This window comes from Macaca nemestrina, chromosome 10, assembly GCF_043159975.1.
Source record: "Macaca nemestrina isolate mMacNem1 chromosome 10, mMacNem.hap1, whole genome shotgun sequence".
Lineage (NCBI taxonomy): Eukaryota > Metazoa > Chordata > Mammalia > Primates > Cercopithecidae > Macaca > Macaca nemestrina.
In genome coordinates, this window is record NC_092134.1 from 16,660,739 (window position 1) to 16,679,889 (window position 19,151).

Here is a 19,151-nt window from a genome sequence, read left to right on the forward strand (position 1 = left end):
TCTTTCCCTCCTCTGGCCAAGAGGTAAGCCCATGACTGTGACTAGGCCAGATATCTTCTCCTAGAAATTTGAGTCTTGAAGGACTCCATGGGCATGGAGCTAATTTGTCCAGTCATCTATTTCCTGAAGAGACTGTTTCTTAGTTACCCTGTGATATGGTTTGGCTCTCTGTCCCCACCCAAATCCCATCTTGAATTGTACTCTCATAATTCCCGCACATTGCAGGAGGGACCCAGAGGGAGATAATTGAATCATGGGGGCGGTTCTCCCATGCTGTTCTCGTGGTAATGAATAAGATGTGTGAATGAGATCTGATGGTTTGATAAGGTGAAATCTGTTTTGCTTCGTTTCTCATTCTCTCTGCCTGCCTCCATCCATGTAAGACATGACTTGCTCCACCTTGCCTTCCACCATGATTATGAGGCCTCCACATCCACGTGGAACTCTAAGTCCATTAAACCTCTTTCTTTTGTAAACTGCCCAGTCTCAAGTATGTCTTTATCAGCAATGTGAAAACAGACTAAGACACCCTGGATCGCCAGAGTTTCTGTGGTCTCTGTCCCTTTTGAGGACTATTCTTTGGCTATTACTTCTTTTTGGTGAATTCCCCTAGGCCCTTCCAATGTGTTCCTATTTTACATCTTTCTTTCTTAAGTTATCAGGGTGAACTTCTTCTGATTCTGGCCATGATGAAGGAATTGGTAACAAAGTTGTTTTCCAGCTGTATACAACTGGAAAGCCAGACAAAAGATATAAAACAACTGTTTTCAGAGATTGGGCCACAGGTAGTGTAGAACTATGAGGCCTGAAAGAAAGGATGCAAATCAAGTGAGCCCTGTGATCACCCTGGCTTTCTGCCTGGCAGTGTTTTTTAGACTGCAGCACAGGGAGGAGGATCCCACGCAGAGCACAGTGGCCTCTCTGAGTTGAAGAGAGAGATTATAATATGTGGATTATAATATGGTTGAAATCTGTGAGGCAAAGTCCCAGGGAAGATGGTGTTATATGGACACATAGTGCCAGAAATCTGCATAAAGGACCACTTGAGTCACTGGCTAAATACTAAGTTGCTCAGATATTGGGCAAAATGATACAAGGCTGTCAAGGAACTGCTATTGGAGAGGTATAAGCTGAATAATTCCAAGAGCTCTCATAGGACTGGGGGACATTCAAATCTCAGCAAGCCAGAATGGGAATAATTTGTTGAACATCCAAGGCATTCATTAGAGACCACTGTGAGGCTACACCTTTCTTGTAGGCCTAAACCAGTCTTAGATAAGAAGCTTTTCTAGAGCCACTGCAATAAAGTTTAAAAACAAGCCTTAAAAAAAAAAATCAAGCTGGTCAATGAGTAACTCAATTGCCTCCCAAAACAAACATCAAAGGAAAATAATGAAACTCAGGCATTCAGCAGCACAGCATCTACATTGTCTAGCATCCAATAAAAGGTTACTAGACATCTAGAGAAGCAGGAAAATGTGACCCATTACATGAAAAATATTGGTTAATATAAACAGACCCCAAATGACAAAGATGATGTAATTAACTGACAAAGATTTTAAAACAGTGATTATAAATATGTTCATAGATCTAAAGAATATAAACATGGCGAAAAGTGGAAGATATAAAAAAAGAATCAAATGTATCTTCTAGAGATAAAAAATACAATATCTAAAATAAAAATTTGCTGGGTGTGGTGGCATGCACCTTTAGTCCCAGCTACTTTGGAGGCTGAAGTGGGAGAATTGCTTGAGCCCAGGAGTTTGGGGCCAGTCTGGGCAACATAGCAAGATCCCATTTCTTAAAAAATAAAATAATAATTTACTAGATGAGTTTAACAGCATATTAAAGACTGTAGAAGAAAAAAAATCAGCAAATCCAATGACATAATAATAGAAGTTATTCACATTAAAGAGCAAGGAGAAACAAGAGCCAAAAAAATAAATAATCAGAGTGTCAGGGACCTATGCAAAAATAACAGAAGATCTATCCTACGAATAATTGCAGTCCCAGGAGGAGAGGATGAAAATAAAACCCTGAAATAATAATGGCTAAAAATGTTCCAAATTTGATAAAAACTATGAAGTTACAGATCCAAGAAGCTCAACAAAGCCCAGGCAAGATAAACACAAAGAAAAACATAAAGGCCTATCTCAATCAAATTGTTTAAAACCAGCAACAAAGACAAAAATCTTAAAAGCAGCCAAGGTAAAAAGACATATTACATACAAAGAACGAAGATAAGAATTATCACTGATTTCTCCTTAGAAACAGTGCAACACAGAAGACAATGGAATAACACCCTTAATGCATTACATTTGAAAATAAAAATAAAACTGTCAACCAAAAGTCTTATGTCCAGTGAAAATATATTTTTTAAATGAAGATGAAAGAATGTTTTACTGACAAACAAAAAGTGGTGGAATTTATTACCAGTAGACCTATACCATATGAAATATTAAAAAGAAGTTCTTTACCAGGTGTGGTGGCTCACACCTATAATCCCAGCACTTTGGGAGGCTGAGGCAGGCGGATCACCTGAGGTTAGGAGTTTGAGACCAGTCTGACCAACATAGAGAAACCCTGCTTCCACTAAAAAAATACAAAATTAGCTGGGTGTGGTGGTGCAGGCCTGTAATCCCAGCTACTCGGGAGGCTGAGGCAGAAGAATCGCTTGAACCTGGGAGGCAGTGGCTGCAGTGAGCCGAGATCGCGCCATTGCACTCTAGCCTGGGCAACAAGAGCGAAACTCTATCTCAAAAAAAAAAAAAAAAAAAGTTCTCTTTTGGGCTGAACAAAAATAATACAAGGTGAAAACTCAGATCTATTTAAGAAATGAAGAATGCCAGAAATCATCAATAAGTGAGTAGATATAAAATGTTTCTGTATCTTTGAAATCTTTTCAAGTTTTGCCGAGTCAGACTTTCCAGGTGTTTTAGAATCCAGAATCAAGACACGGAAACAAGGAGCTATATAGTATTTCAGACACCAGCTCATCTCTGAAACAACTGTGACAAAACGCCAACATTTGTCAGTTATGGAGAGCAAATACATGGTTAATTGTCATGGTTACTTCTGTAATCGGCTATACGTTTAAAAGTTTAAAACTATACCAACTCTTTTATGGTACAGATTGACCACTCGAAGCCTTGAGATTTATGTGACTGTCCCAAGGCATGCACCAAACACATCATTGTTCTGCCTTCCCAGGGCTACATGGATCAGATGACAGCCCTGGACTTACTAGTGATTTCATACAAGTGATTAAGTTCCTCTGAGCCTCAGTTTCTTCCCATAAAATAGGGATAAAAGGTCTACCTCCTGCTCAGATTATCACATAAGACATCGAATGAGTCAGGATGCCTTTGTTTACAAGGGATCAACTCAAACTATCTTAAACATAAAGAAGATTTATTGTTTCACGGAACTTGCGAGTTTAGAGCTACGGATGGTTTCAGTCAAAGCCGGATCCAGGGATACAAATATTGTTGTCAGGACTCTCCCACTATCCCTTATCTCTGCTTTCTGGGGTTTTGGTGTCACTCTCAGGCAGCCTCTCCCTAGGTAGCAGCAGAGATGCTCCACGCTCATATCCCACCACATAGTGGAACCAAGAGAAAGTGAATTTCTTTTCCCTACAAGTTTTGGCAACTATTCACTCCGACGGACCCACTTTGGATCACATCCCCATTCCTGAACTGAGCTCTGAGTCTGATTGGTCAGGTCTGGGAGATATACACTCTCCTGGAATGAGGGGGTGGAAGAGAGATGGTTTCCCGAAGGCAACCAGGATGCTGACAGCAAAAGATAGTGTCATAGATGCTGACAGGGAAAAACAACAGCTTTTCTACGCTTGCATAAAGCACTGGACAGTAAGAACCACAGAGTCCAGCCTCGTTCAATAGTGGCTTTGCATGTACTCACTTCATCCTTACAACAACTGTGTAAGGGAAGTTTTCTAATTATCCCCATTGGACAAATGAGGAGACAGAGGCCCAGGGAGGGTAAATACCTTACCCCAGTCCACACAGCTAGGAAGGGGCAGAACAAGGATCCAGCTGCCTCAGTGAATGGTGGCTGGTTAATGAGGTCACACTCCTGGCCTGTGGCCAAGACTTATCTACAACCAGGGACCCTCGACTCCTCCCTTAGTCTCAGGAGTCCTCAAGGCCCCATCCTGCTTCCTGATCATTACGAAGTCTGGAGAAAGGGAAACTCGGTGTCCGTGCCAACAAGATGCTGTGAATGTTTTCAGCCCAGACAAGGGGAAGGAGATGGCCAGGGGAGGACCTGGTAAACAGAAGCCCAGGGCGGCTCTGCTAGTTTCTTATGGGTGCCCTAACACCCTTGGTCTGTAGCTGCAAAACTCCAATCCTTGCCTCCAAGTTCCCCTTGGCGTTCCTTTCTGTGTGTCTAATCTATCCATCTACCTCTGCCACACTCTTTTTATTTTGAGACAGGGTCTCACTTGGTCACCCAGGCTGGAGTACAGTGGTGCCATCATAGCTCACTGCAGCCTCGAACTTCTGGGCTCAAGAGATCCTCCTGTCTCAGCCTCACAAGTAGCTGGGACCACAGGCACACACCACTCTCCCCCACAGCATTTTTTTTTTTTTTTCCGAGATGGAGTCATGCTCTGTTGCCCAAGCTGGAGTGCAGTGGCACGATCTCAGCTCACTGCAACCTCTGCTTCCCAGGTTCGAGTGATTCTTGTGTCTCAGCCTCCCAAGTAGCGGGGATTACAGGCATGCACTACCATGCCCAGCTCATTTTTGTATTTTTAGTAGAGATGGGGTTAAGCCACACTGGGCAGGTTGGTCTTGAACTCCTGACCTCAAGTGATCTGCCCACGTGGGACTCCCAAGATGAGGGGATTAGAGGTGTGAGCCACTATGCCCAGCCTTTTTTTTTTTTTTTTTAACTTTTTGTAGAAACAGGGTCTCACTATGTTGCCCAAGCTGGATCTGCCTTGCTTTTATAAGGATACCTGTCATTGGATTTGAGATCCACCCACGTAGTCTAGGATGATTTAATCTTGAGATCCTAAAATTAATTTACACCTGCAAAGATCCTTTCTTCATTAAGGTCACATTCACAGGTGCTGGAGCACATTAGACTGTGGACATAGCTTTTCTTTTTTTGGTGGAGGTGTGACTGGGGAGACACGATTAAACCCACTACAGTATAAAAGTAGGCCAGGTGTGATGGCTCACACCTGTAATCCCAAGACTTCAGGAGGCCGAGGTGGGTGGATTACTTGAGGTCAGGAGTTCGAGACCAGCCTGGCCAACATGGCGAAACCTCGACTCTACTAAAAATACAAAAATTAGCTGGACGTGGTAGCGCACTTGTAATCCCAGCTACTCGGAAGGCTGAGGCAGGAGAATCACTTGAACCTGGGAGGCAGAGGTTGCAGCGAGCCGAGATCACACTACTGTATTCCAGCCTGGGAGACACAGCAAGACTCTATCAAAAAAAAAAAAATATATATATATATATATATATACACACACACACACACACACACACACACACACACACACACATATATGTGTGTAAATAAAAGCAGCCAAACTTCGCTTTATTTCAGAGTGGTTGCTTGGCCTGGGAGTGGAGAGAGATCAGGAGAGCGCCACCAGCTTGGATCAGTTAGTGGGCTGCGGTGGTTTTTTTTTTTTTTCTTGACAGTGTCTCTTATTGTTTTGTATTTCTCTTTTGTTTTGAGGTTTTCTGCCATCTTTTCTGGAAGGTGCATGATGCTCAGCTCTGTGGTTATTTTCGCTCAACAGCTGTGTTTCCGGTGAGCGGCTGTGGGATTCTTCTGACTCAGCAAAACTGGAGCTGTAACCGTCAAGAAGCCATTCAAGCAAAGCTAGAAATAAAGAAGCTGTTTCTTCCCCGGCCCCTCCTCCTCCTCCTCTCACTTCCCTCCCCATGGGTACCTTTTGAAAGTCTCACAAAGCACGTTGAAAAAACTACTAGGACCAGTGTGCTGGAGGGCTGGCTGAAGGTGGCCCCTCCGCTGGGCTTTAAGCAAACAGATAAATTCTGGAAAGGACTCTGCCCTGCCAGCCTGGCTTCGGCCTTCGGAAGGCCCCTCCCAACATGCCCCCACCCGCCGATCACACGGACTGTGTCTTACAAGTTTCCCACAGGTCTGACGAGTGAAAGCAGAGGCTGTGGGGACTTTTGTGGTTTTCCAGGGTGTGGCCCCACTTCGCCTTCACCAGGCCTGAGTATCTATGCCGTGCAGCTTGCCTGCTTCTCAAAGGTCATGATTTCCACCCTGGGGCTGGGAGGCAGCTACAGATTCCTACCCGCTGGCACAGGATCTCGCCCTGTACTCCCTAGAGGTGGCTGGGAGCCTTGCGGAGGCAGAGAGCGAACAAAATGGAAAGGAATCTTCCTCCCGGAGAGCCATCTTCTGTGCATGCCGGTGCCTGCAAAAGACAGGCGAGGCGAGACAGCTGCACCTCGGGCCTCGTCGCTGTTGCTGAGAAAGAAAGGAACAAATAAATTTAGCTCCATCCTACGCATCCTTTGCAGCTGCTGATTGACCAAACAGAAAGAGGCCTCTATTTCAACCCTGGTTTCTCAGCTTTTTGTCTGATGGGGTCCGCTACCGCCCTTTACAAGGGACTTTTGAAGGAGGAAACGGGCCGTGGCCCTATTTAGCGCCCGGCCGGCTGGAGGCGGCACAAAGAGGAGTTCAAGTTCAGGGTGTGTGTTTCTTTTTGCCCATCCCAAAGCAAAATGGTGGCCCGGAAACGTGTCCAAGTGGGCTTCGGCTCCTGGAATTTCCCATGCATTTCTTTGGAAGCCACAACATGGCGGGTGGAGGGATGTGTAACTGTGCCGAGGCCAGCCTACAGTTCCCGAAGCCATTAGTTTAATGGCACCATTTGTGGAAATAAAGAACTCGCTGACTGGGCTTGAAGTTAAGAGACTGGAACGAAGCACTGAGGAGGTTTCATGGGGCTCACTAGCCTGGAGAGGTCCCTGCGGGATGGGGGACAAGCTGTGGGCTTTGAGTCGGATAGACTTGGGTTCCAGTCCTAGCTCTATCACCGAAAGGCACGTTGTCTCTGGACAAAGAGAGCCTTTGCTCAGGTGTAAGTGAAATGCTAGCCGAGACATGGAACCTCTCTGAGCGTCAGTTCCTTATCTGTAAAACAGCAATGATGACAGGAGGTTGTCATAAGAATTAAATGACAAAGTGTACTGAACCTACATAGCCCAGCTCTTGCTGTGCCATGATGGTGTAGAGTGGCCCCTGTTTTACCTGCCCAGGCCCATTCTCCAAAGAAGCTGTACAGGTGAGGTGGCTCACCCCTGTAATCCCAGTACTTTGGGAGGCCGAGGAGGGAGGTTCACTTGAGCCCAGGAGTTTGAGGCCAGCCTGGGCAACATAGAGAGACCCTATCTCTACAAAAAAAAAAAAAAAAAAAAAATTAGCTGGGTGTGGCGGTGCATGCCTGTGGTCCCAGCTACACAGGAGGCTAAGGTGGGAGGATCCCTTGAGCCCAAGAGGTCCAGGCTGCAGCCTGGGTGATAGAGCAATATGCTGTCTCTAAAAAAAAAAAAAAGAAAAGAAAAAAAAAGGAAAAAAAAAATAGAAGGTATTTCTTCCCCAGTCCTCTCCTTCTTTCACTTCCCTCCCTGTGAGTAGCATTTGGAAGTCTCACACAGCACTTTTTAAAAATCACTTTAAGTCCAGGTTCTGTAGCTCATGCCTGTAATCCCAGCACTCTGGGAGGCCAGGGTGGGCGGATCACTTGAGGTCAGGAGTTCAAAACCAGCCTGGCCAACATGGTGAAGCCCCATCTCTACCAAAAATACAAAAATTAGCCGGGCATGGTGGCATGTGCCTGTAATCCCAGCTACTCGGGAGGCTGAGGCAGGAGAATTGCTTGAACCCGGGAGGTGGAGGTTGCAGTGAGCCAAGATTGTACCACTGCACTCTAATCTGGGTGACAGAGTGAGACCCTGTCTCAAACAACAACAACAACAACAACAACACTTTTACCAGTATGTGGGAGGGCTGGCTGAAGGTGGCCTCTGCTGGGCTTTACACAAGCAGATGGATTCTGGAAAGGACTCCACCAAGCCAGCCTGGCTTTGCCTTTGCAAGGCCCCTCCCAAGATGCCTCCACTCGCCACTCATACGGACTGGGACTCTGTCTTACAAGTTTCCCACAGGCCTGAGCAGTAGGTGGGAGGAATTTCTGTGGTTTTCTAGGTTGGCCACAGAATACTACTCTTCCTCCTCCCACTCTTTTTTCCGTAAGATTTGGGGCTCAACTTACTCTCAAACTCTGGAATTGAGGAGGTGGCCCAGGCCTGATCATGGGATCTCATATGCCCCTGGCCATAGTGATTCATTTTTGGAAACATCCATGGGACTCAAGCTGGGACAATCGAGTGAATTTCAGGAATGTTGGATGAATCTCTTAGGAGGGAGGAAATCTTTCTGCTGGATTTCTAAAAGGTCAAGTTTTACACTCAGTGCTGCCATTGGCTGTCTTTGGATAATGGAAGGAAGAGTTGTTCAGAGAATGAAGCTAACAGAGATGAAACCAAAAATGGAGAGATCATGTCCTGATGACCATTTGAACCCCTTGACCTCACCACGCCTGAAGCCATCACCCCTTCAACTTGCTAGTTATGTGAGTCAATATGGTTCCTTTTTGGTTTGAGCTAGTCTGAATTAGGTTTTTGTCTCTTGCAGCTAGAAAAGTCCTAAGTAATACCAGCTTCATAAACCTCTGGAATCTGAATTTACCTGTGGCCTCATCCAGAACTGTGGGGCAGGCGGCTAACTCTCAGTGCCACCTGCAGTAGTGGAGAGTCTGATGAGACTCTACCTTCTGGCATGCTGATTTCCCTTTGACCCCTCTTGTGGATAGGAAGGCAAAACAATGAGAGAAGGGGAAGAAAAAAAGGGGCGGCGGCGGGGGGAGGGAGCCGGTTTCCTAGTAAAATAGATCGGGCTTGAATCTCTTCTTTGTCATTCATGAGCTCTGAGACCTTGGGTAAATGACTTACTCCCTGGGGCCCCCATTTTCCCACCTGTGGGACTTGAGTTGCAGCGAGTGTATATGGGTACTAGATTCTAAAGTCGAGGTGAAGGAAGACATTTCCGTGAAAATCCCTTAACTCTGCCCCCTTCCACAAGGAATGGCACAGCCACAAGTGTCAGCAAATTGTCATAATATCAGAGGCGTATGAACCAGAGCAACTCCATCTTGAATAGGAGCTGGGTAAAATGGGCTGCATTCCCTGTAATTAAGACATTCTATGTCACAGGATGAGATAGGAGGTCAGCACAAGATGCAGGTCATAAAGACCTTGCTGATAAAACAAATTGCAGTAAAGATGCTGGCTAAAACCCACCAAAACTAAGATAGTGATGAGAGTGACCTCTGGTCGTCCTCATTGCTACACTCCCACCAGCGCCATGACAGTTTACAAATGCCATGGCAACATCAGGAGGTTCCCCTATATGGTCTAAAAAGGGGAGGCATGAATAATCCACCCCTTGTTTAGCATATCATCAAGAAATAACCATAAAAATGGGCAACCAGCAGCCCTCAGGGCTGCTCTGTCTATGGAGTAGCCATTGTTTTATTCCTTTACTTTCTTAATAAACTTGCTTTCATTTTACTCTATGGACTCGCCCTGAATTATTTCTTGTGCAAGATCCAAGAATCCTCTTTTGGGGTCTGGATTGGGACCCCTTTCCTGTAACAATAATACAATCACCATAATGCAGCCATTTACCCACCTCCCATCCTCCCCACCCCCCACCTCCAATCCTGCTCCTTAGTTGAGCACCAGTAAATACACATTTTAAACTCTAGATGACTGATTCTCAGCCAGGGCGATTTTGCCCCTCAGGGGATGTTTGGCAGTTCCTGGAGACATTTTTGGTTGTCATAACTAGGGGTAGGAATAAATGCGCCTGGCATCTAGTGGATAGAGGCCAGGGATGCCTCTAAACATCCTCCAACACACTAGACAGTCCCCACAACTAATAATTATCCAACCCAGAATGTCAGTAGTGCCAAGGCTGAGAAATCCTCAGCTAGAATCCTGCTCAGCACAGAGAGCTGCTCATTCTAGGAAAGGTTGTCAGGATTGGAGACAATGAGAACAGATCCATATATTCCATTTCCATGCTTCCTGTGTGGCAAGTTCACACGGGGACACAACAGGTCTACCCCCTTTCAATGAGGATTTTTCTCCTTTTCTTTTGGCCAACTGCAGTTAGTTGAATTTGTGTAAGTTAAATGCATGCATTATGTAACTTAAATGCATGCATGGTATAAAAGTTAAATGCGTGCATGCAATCCATGTGGCAACGCTGTTTCCACTTCACAGCATTACCCTGAGCATCAGAGGAGGTCTCAACAGAATGTGCATTGCACAGGGTGAACCCTTAAGCCTTTGCACTTATTACTTTTATTAATGTCACGTGGTGCCTGCCACATGCACAGTACATACTCAATCCAGCCTTGCTGAATGGGTTTCAATTGAGAGAGAGTTTTCTGGGCCTTGTGTGAGAGGAGGTAACAACTCCAAGGAGATCTGGATGCACAGTTCTTTTTTTTATAGAGATGGAGTCTCAACTCTGCCACCCAGGCTGAAGTGCAGTGGCACGATCTCGGCTCACTGAAACCTCCGCCTCCTGGGTTCAAGTGATTCTCCTGCCTCAGCCTCCCAAGTAGCTGGGACTACAGGCATGAGTCACCACACCCAGCTAATTTTTTGTTTTTATATTTTTGGTAGAGATGGAGTTTCACCACGTTTGCAAGGTGAACTGGAGTGTAGTGACACGATCTCGGTTCACTGCAACCTCTGCCTCCTGGGTTCAAGAGATTTTCCTGCTTCGGCCTCCTGAGTAGCCAGGCATGTACCACCATGCCTGGATAACTTTTGTATTTTTAGTAGAGATGGGGTTTCACCATGTTGGCCAGGCTGGTCTCGAACTCCTGACCTCAAGTGATCCGCTCACCTCAGCCTCCCAAAGTGCTGGGATTACAGGCATGAGCCACCGCACCCGACTTCGATGCACAGTTCTTGTCTGCACTTCCAAGCATCCTCCATCTGCCACCTGCTTTAATAGCTGCCGCCTTTCTAATGCTTTCCACAGCCCTTGGCCCCAACTGCAGGGAGCACAGGATCAATTGTGCTGGGAGACCACCCTCTGGGGCTCAGCCCCAGCTCCTGTGCTTGACTCTGATCCCATCACTTTACCTCTTTGGAGTCTCAGTTTCCCTGCCAGTAAAACAGAGTTCCTAATCCTGCAGCTCTGCTGACTGTAAGCCCCATATCAAACTTAGAAACTGGTACCCCAGGGGTTCAGATGCAGCTTGCGGCCTGAATCCATTTGGCTCACATGTTTTTCCTTAAATATTTGAATTACATTTTCCAGTTTTTTAAAAATTGAGGTGAAATCGACATAATATAAAATTAAGCATTTTATTTATTACCTTTTTTTTTTTTGTCCCAGTAGAGACAGGCTCTTGCTGCTTCCCAGGCTGGTCTTGAACTGGCCTCAAGTGATCCTCCTGACTCAGTCTCCCAAAGTTCTGGGATTACAGGCATAAGCCACTGCACCTGGCAAAAATTAAGCATTGTTTGTTTGTTTTTGTCTTGTTTTTCTTTTCTTTTTTTTTTTTTTTGAGACCAAGTCTCACTCTGTCACCCAGACTGGAGTGTAGTGACACGATCTCGGTTCACTGCAACCTCTGCCTCCTGGGTTCAAGAGATTTTCCTGCTTCGGCCTCCTGAGTAGCCAGGCATGTACCACCATGCCTGGATAACTTTTGTATTTTTAGTAGAGATGGGGTTTCACCATGTTGGCCAGGCTGGTCTCAAACTCCTGACCTCAAGTGATCCTCCTGCTTCAGCCTCCCAAAGTTCTGGGATAACAAGTGTGAGCCACTGTGCCTGGCAAAAATTAAGCATTTTAGAGTGAACAGTTCTGTGGCATTTAGTATATCCATGATCTTATGTAACCATCGCCTCTATCTAGTTCCAAAACTCTTTCATTACTCCAAAAGGAAACCTGGTACCCAGCACTCATTCACTCCCATACCCTCCTCCCTCCAACCCCTGGCAACCCTCTCGTCAGCTGTCCGTCTCTATGGATTTGCCTATTCTGGACATTTCATATAAATGGAATCATACAATGTATGACTTTTAGTGTCTGGCTTCATTCACTTGGCATAACGTTTTCAAGATTCAGTTACATTGTATCTTACATGATGACAGACATTTGGGTTGTTTCCACCTCCTGGTGATCATGAACAGTGCTGCTAGGAACATGCATGTGGATGTACTTGTCTTCATGTAGAGTACCTGCTTTCAATTCTTTTGGGCATATACCTAGGAGTGGAATTGCTGGGTTATATGATGATGCTATGTTTAACTTCTTGAGGAACCTCCAAACTTTTCCACAGTGAGTGGGTCACCTTACTTTCCCACCAGCAACGTACAAAGGTTCCAACTGCTCCACTTCCTCGTCAAAATTTCGTATTTTCCATTCTATTTTATTATAGCCATCCTAGTCAGTGTGATGTGGTACCTCATTGTGGTTCAGTTAGATTTTACTATGTCAAATAAAAAGATTTCACATAAAAACCCAGTTTCACAGTTTCTCTTGGAAAAAGAAGTATCTGTCAACACTGGGACCACATTTGGGCGGAGATATCCTCTGAAGCTACCTGGTAGCAGCCCTCCCGTTGAGCTGGGACATCCCCTTCCTGTCCTCCCCAAGCCCCACCCCTCTAATGTCTCCCTCATGGCTGAGTTGGCTACCACTTCTCATCATATGCCGCTATTGTTTTTCTTAAAGAAGAAGCCAGCCCCCGTGTCTCCATCAAAAGGGAGGAAAAGAAATACAGACTTGGGGGACTCTGGGTTTCTTAAATATAGAAAGGTCCATCATTATTTGTGGAAGTGTTTAGTATGCGCCTGGGTCATTCGCTCATTTCCGCCACCTGGTCCCTGTGGGCGTCTGAGTGGGTAACACACACACAGCCAGCCCTGGCCCCACTCCTTCCCTGGCGGGGCCATGCGGACCATCCCTTCTCCTTCTCCCCAGGCGGATGCACTTGGTCCAGCCTGGGTTCTCCTGGGCTCTCCTGGAGCTCCTTCTGCTCGGCCCTGTCTGCTTAATTCTTGACCTGCACAGCTCCAATTCCCCTCCAGGTCTGGGCTTAGGGCGGTTTTCTCCGCACTCTTCCTTGAAGCTCAGCGTGGATCAAGGGGCCCTGCTGCGCATGCTCACAGGACGTGGACTCCACCCAGCCCTGGGTGCCGCCGTCACTCATTAATCCGTTTCCTGATTCCTCCCCTCTTTGCAAAATTTGGACCCCGGGTGGGCGCCTTCGTAGAATCACACTTCTCAGTTTATGCCACACATTCACTATTTGTCTGTTCAAGGCCCCCCGTGTGCCTTCTTGTATTATTTTTCGCCTGCGTCTGCTGTTAGCATTTCTCACTGCCTCCCACAAGCAGTGACTCCAGTATCTTCAAAATAAATCCTTCCAACCCACTTTCCAATGCTTATGAAACATATATAGTCTTGCTCTGTGAGTGTATATTTTAAATTTATGTCCATGGTATTGTGTCATCAATCTCAGTCTAGTTCCTACTTTTTTCATTTCACACTGTATTTTTAAGATCTATCCATGATGATGTATGCAAATTCAGGGTATTGTGTATTATTTCATCATCTGCATGTATCAAATCTGGCTGACTCATTTCCTCCAGTCATAGACATGTAGGTCACCTTGGGCTCCTTGCTGGGACAAACGTGGTCCCCACCAACATTCTCACACACGTCCTCTTATGATCCTGTTCAGGAGTTTCCCCAGGATACACACCCGGGAGAGGAGCTGCTGGGTCACACATTGTTGTAGGCTGAATAACAGGTTGACACAAGTCCCCTGCCAAAGATATGTTGATGTCTGAATTCCCAACACCTCAGAATGTGACTTTGTTGGGAAACAAGGTCATTGCAGATATAATTAGTTAAGAGGAGGTCATACTGGAGTAGGGTGGGCCCTTGATCCAATATGACTGGTGTCTTTCTAAGAAGAGGGAAGACCATGTGCAGACAGAGGCACACAGGGAGAAAGGCCATGTCATGATGAAGACAGAGAGTGGAGGGATTGAGCTACAAGCCAAGGAACACCAAGAATTTATGGCCAACATTGGAAGCTAGGAAGAGGCAAGGAAGGATTCTACCCAGGGACTTAGAGAGAGCATGGCCCTTCTGGTCTGTATCTTAGGTCTGCATCTCTCAATTTCTCTGAACATCTGAAACTTAGAACTTTCTCTCAGTGATAAATAATGGTAATGTGATTCATGTTCACATACAAACTATATTCACCCATTCATCTATCCATTCATCCTTCTGTTCATCCATCCAGCCATCCTTCCATTATCATCCATCCATCTGTCATTCATCCTTCTGTGCATCCCTCCATCCATTCATCTGTCCATCTAGCCACCCATCCATCTGTTCATCCATCCATCTATCCATCCATTCATCCAATCAGCCATCCCTCTATCATATCCATCTGTCTATCATCCACCCACTTATCCATCCATCATCCATCCATCTATGCCTCTATCTATCCATCCATCTAATAATCTGTCAGTCCATCCATTCATCTGTTCATCTATCCATCCATCCACTAATTCTACAAGTTCTTACTGAGTACCTGCTCGGTGCTAGAGCAGAACAAGGTAAACAGGTCTTTGCCTTCATGAAACTCATCACTACGGTAGGGAAGACAGACATTAAACTTAGTTAGGAGTTATGAGTAAGAATTAGTTCTAGCCCATCACTGTGGCTCACTTTGAGGCCAGCCTCCATCAGTTTGCTAAGAAAGGGGCATACCAACACCCACTCCATAGAAGAGATGAACAATTATACAATAGAATAATGTATAGAATGCCTAGAATGCCTCGAGCCTCCCCCCAGAGGGAAAACAAAACAAAACAAAAACAAAAGTAATTGCACAAACCCATCCATTTTTGCCATTATTCACATTAGTAACTCAGGCAGCAAAAACAAAGGAAATGGCTCCACTTTGCATTTACCTGGTTCCAGTCTTTCTGGGAGACTAAAAGATGTAGAGGCTTCTCTCATTTATCCTAGAACATGGCTATGAAGTAGTAAAGGTGGATCATGACAGATGAGGCAGCAAAGAAGACAAGAGATCAGGCCACCTTCCAAGGTCATGCAGCAAGATAGAGAAAGAGGCGAGGGCAGAAGACGGGCTTCATGTCTCTTGGTCCACTGCAAAACACATGATAGCCAGACCAGTGAGGAATCGCTTTTATCCATAATTGGAAATACCACCGAGAGCTAATTTCTCCCCAATAGATCCACAGGGCAGAGAAGAGCACTTGACCTAGAGTCTTGTTAGGAGGGTGGTCTGTCATGCAGACTGTGAAATAATCAACTAACCATCATATTTCCATTTCTCTTGGGCCGTTTCTGTCTGGAGAGAGAGTCCCAATCAAAGCTGGGAGAGCCGGTGTGCAACGCATCCACTCAGGGCTGTTAATAATTGGGTTTTACGGATGCCCAGATTCACAGGCTGTAGCTTAGTGCCTCTCCATCGATTTAACTATCATTTCAGGTCCATAGCTCACAGCTAGAAACCAGCCTACATAAAACCCCACATTAGGACGCTTCCCTTCTTGTTTAGGACACTGCTTTCCATTAGGAGAACCAAACTACTTAGCGGAGAGCTTGATGGATGAGGCTGACGTTATAATCTCACTGAACAATTACAGGGCTGTCCTATTAGCGGGAGACACCCTAGTACACACATAAGATTTGGTAGACAAGATCTGTGGAACGTTGAGGGGAGCCGGGAAGACAGAGCGCAGGTGGGCAAGCTGTGAATGAGCCAACTTTATCCTCAGAAGTCCCTAGAGGATTGTGTGTCAGAGACCTCTTCCTGATCTAATTTCAGAGTCCAAACAATGAAAATTAGTGACTGAACAAGTATTTACTGAGTGCCTACTACATCCGTCTAGATCCTGGGTTAGCCAGTGGAGAAATTTACAAGGAGTGTAAATGATAATCCCTGCCCTCATGGAACTTTCAATTTACTTAGGAAGGTAAATAAATAGCTGTGGATGATAGATTATACGTAGAGGATAGATAGGTAGGCAGGCAGGTAAGTAGGTAGGTAGGTAGATTAGATGATTAGAGAGAGAGAGAGATAACCAATTGTCATAGCAGGTGGTGCTCATTTCCAACTAAATGATACCAAAATTAAACACGATAGGGCAGATTTAGCAAATAGGTGGCCCTTTCCCTTCCCTCCACCAATGCTGGATATCCCTAATTATTTATGGCATCCATTATGGGTCGAATTTTGTCTTCCCCACTATCCCCACCCCACTGAAAGATAAGTTAAAATCCTAACCCGATACCAATGAATGTGGTTTCTCCAATGTAATCAAGTGAAGACGAGGTCATGAGGATGGACCTTAATCCAATGGCTGGTGTCCTTATAAGGAGAGGGAGATGTTTTAAATTTTATTATTATTATTATATTACTGAGACAGAGTTTTGTGGCCTAGGTTGGAGTGCAGTGGTGCAATCCTGGCTCACTGCAACCTCTGCCCCATGGGTTCAAGTGATTCTCCTGCCCCAGCCTCCCAAGTAGCTGGGATTACAGGCGCTCGCCACCCCACCCGGCTAATTTTTTGTATTTTTAGTACAGACGGGGTTTCACCATGTTGGCCAGGCTGGTCTCGAACTCCTGATCTCAAGTGATCCACCTGCCTCGCCCTCCCAAAATGCTGGGATGACAGGCATGAGCCACCACGCCCAGCTGGAGAGGGAGATTTGAATACAGACACACACACACACACACACAGATTTGAATACAGACACACACACAGAGGGTAAGGCTACATGAGGACACAGACACAGAGGGAAGACAGCTGTGTAAAGACGGAACCAGAGGCTGGAGTGATGCAGACACAAACCAAGGAACTTGAGATAAAACCTATTTTCTAGCCTTGGTCTAGGAGTTCAGAGGGCGGTCAAGTGAGGCTTCATGGTAAGATGGGCTGAGCTAGACATTGAAAGGTAGATTGGATTCCGACAGGGGAGCATGGGTGCCCAGTAAGGCAGTATTTTGAGACAGGTCAGTTGTTACCCATTTCTGTCTTCCGTCCAGGGAACTCTTAGCTGATCTAGCAGCACCAATTCATGGACATTGGTGAGGTCACCTAAGGGCAGGTGTGTAGACATCTGCTTTGTAGACACGCAACAGAGCACACACATGGAGCGCGCACACACACACGCATACACACAGAGTATATCTATTCTAGGCATGCTCATTAGCAACTAACTTTAATCATCCTTAGCGCTTGCATCTCAAATACCAAATACTTTGGTGTGTGCTGTCTATGAACACACACCAAAAATAGTTCTGGGTAGATGAATGCCTGAGCCAAGAGGCTGGTTGATTGCAATTTGAGTCGAGTGAAGTCACTGCCTCCCGGATCCCTTCAGTGCCGCCAAGGCAGGAATCTTAACACAGGATATCAATAACTAACTAACCTGAACCGCCCCTCAAGCAGCCACATGCAGCTGACCGCTCCGGGGGGGGAGAACGGATGCTCTGTCTCCAGTCCTTGGACAGGATGTGTCTGCCTGAGAGTCAGACCCTGTGGCTGAAATCCGCCGCTTAGCTCAGAGACACGGTCAGACCACCTGGGATGAGGCAGTTCTTGCAGTTAGGTATTCTGTGGTTGCAAATGAAAGAGTGGTGTGAGTGTCAGTGAAAAGGAGAAGTTGACAGGCCCCTCTGCCATCTGCCTGTCTTTCCTTCCTCATTCCCAGGTACCTGATGCTGGCTGCTGACTTGATATATTCAGCATGATAAGGAGAAAAGGAAAAAAAAAAAAAAAAAAGAATTACAGGAGTGTGCAACCCTCTCCCTGCTCACCATCCACAAGGAGAAGGACCCAGTGTCATTTTGTAGTGGGATAAATGCACTCCCACAAATATATCCATGTCTACCTACCCTTCTCCAGAATCTGTGAAAAAGAACTTATTTGGAAAAAGGGTCTTTGCAGATGTAATTAAGTTAAGGTTCTCAAAATGAGATAATCCTGGATTATCTGTGTGGGCCTTAACTCCAGCAACAAGTGTCTTTGGAAGAGACACAGACAAGAGAGGCCAGGGGAAGGCCACGTGGAGACAGAGGCTGGGATTGGAGCGACGCAGCCACGACCCAAGGAATGCTAAAAGCCACGAGAAGTTGGAGGATGCAAGGAACTGAATCTCCAGGAGAGCCTCTGGAGGGGGTGTGGACCCGCCGCTAGCTTCATTCTGGACTTCTGGCCTCCAGAACTGTGGGGAAATCGATTTCTGTGGTTTTAAGCCCCCAAGGTTGTGATAATTTCTTACCCCTGGGAAATGAATACACTTTCCTTGTTTCATGGATGGAAAAGTGGGCTGAAGGAAAAAAACATATTGGAGAAACCAACAGAATTTGAAGAATACTAATAACAGTAACATCAATGGATTACATTTATTGAGTGCTTACCATGTGCCAAGTACCTGCCCAAGTTAGACAGTGACAAGACTAAATTTAAACTCAGCAAGATGTGCCCCGTAGCCCATGTGCTTAACCAGCCTCCCTGCACTCCCAGGAAAGAGTGGAAGTTATATTTGGAAGGGGAAAAAGGAAGGGGATGAGAGAAGTGAGATCTGAAGGAGAGTTTGAAGGAATTTAATAGAGATTTTGGAGCCAACTGCCATGGAGGTGAGATCTAAACATTCAAAAGTTTTGCTTTACTTTATATAAATTGGATTTTTTTTTTTTTTTTTTGGTGTTCCCAGAGAAATGTAAAGATTTCAATTGCTCTCCAGATATATATATATATATATATATATTTTTTTTTTTTTTTTTTTTGAGATGGAGTCTTGCTCTCAGGCTAGAGTGCTGGAGTGCAGTGGCACCATCTTGGCTCACTGCAAACTCTGCCTCCCAGGTTCAAGCAATTCTCCTGCCTCAGCCTCCCTAGTAGCTGGGATTACAGGCGCACACCACCACGTCTGGCTAAGTTTTATATTTTTAGTAGAGATGAAGTTTCAC

The 19,151-nt window shown here is 45.6% G+C and overlaps 1 long non-coding RNA gene across 1 annotated transcript; it reads right to left on the reverse strand.

The window, feature by feature from the left end:
- Positions 1 to 11,498: 11,498 nt before the first annotated feature.
- LOC105495264 (uncharacterized) lies at positions 11,499 to 18,874 on the reverse strand. Its single transcript, XR_011608797.1, has 3 exons — positions 17,609 to 18,874; positions 15,118 to 15,316; positions 11,499 to 11,619 (listed from the first exon to the last, which is right to left on the reverse strand). It is a non-coding gene; the product is annotated as an uncharacterized lncRNA (long non-coding RNA).
- Positions 18,875 to 19,151: the final 277 nt, after the last annotated feature.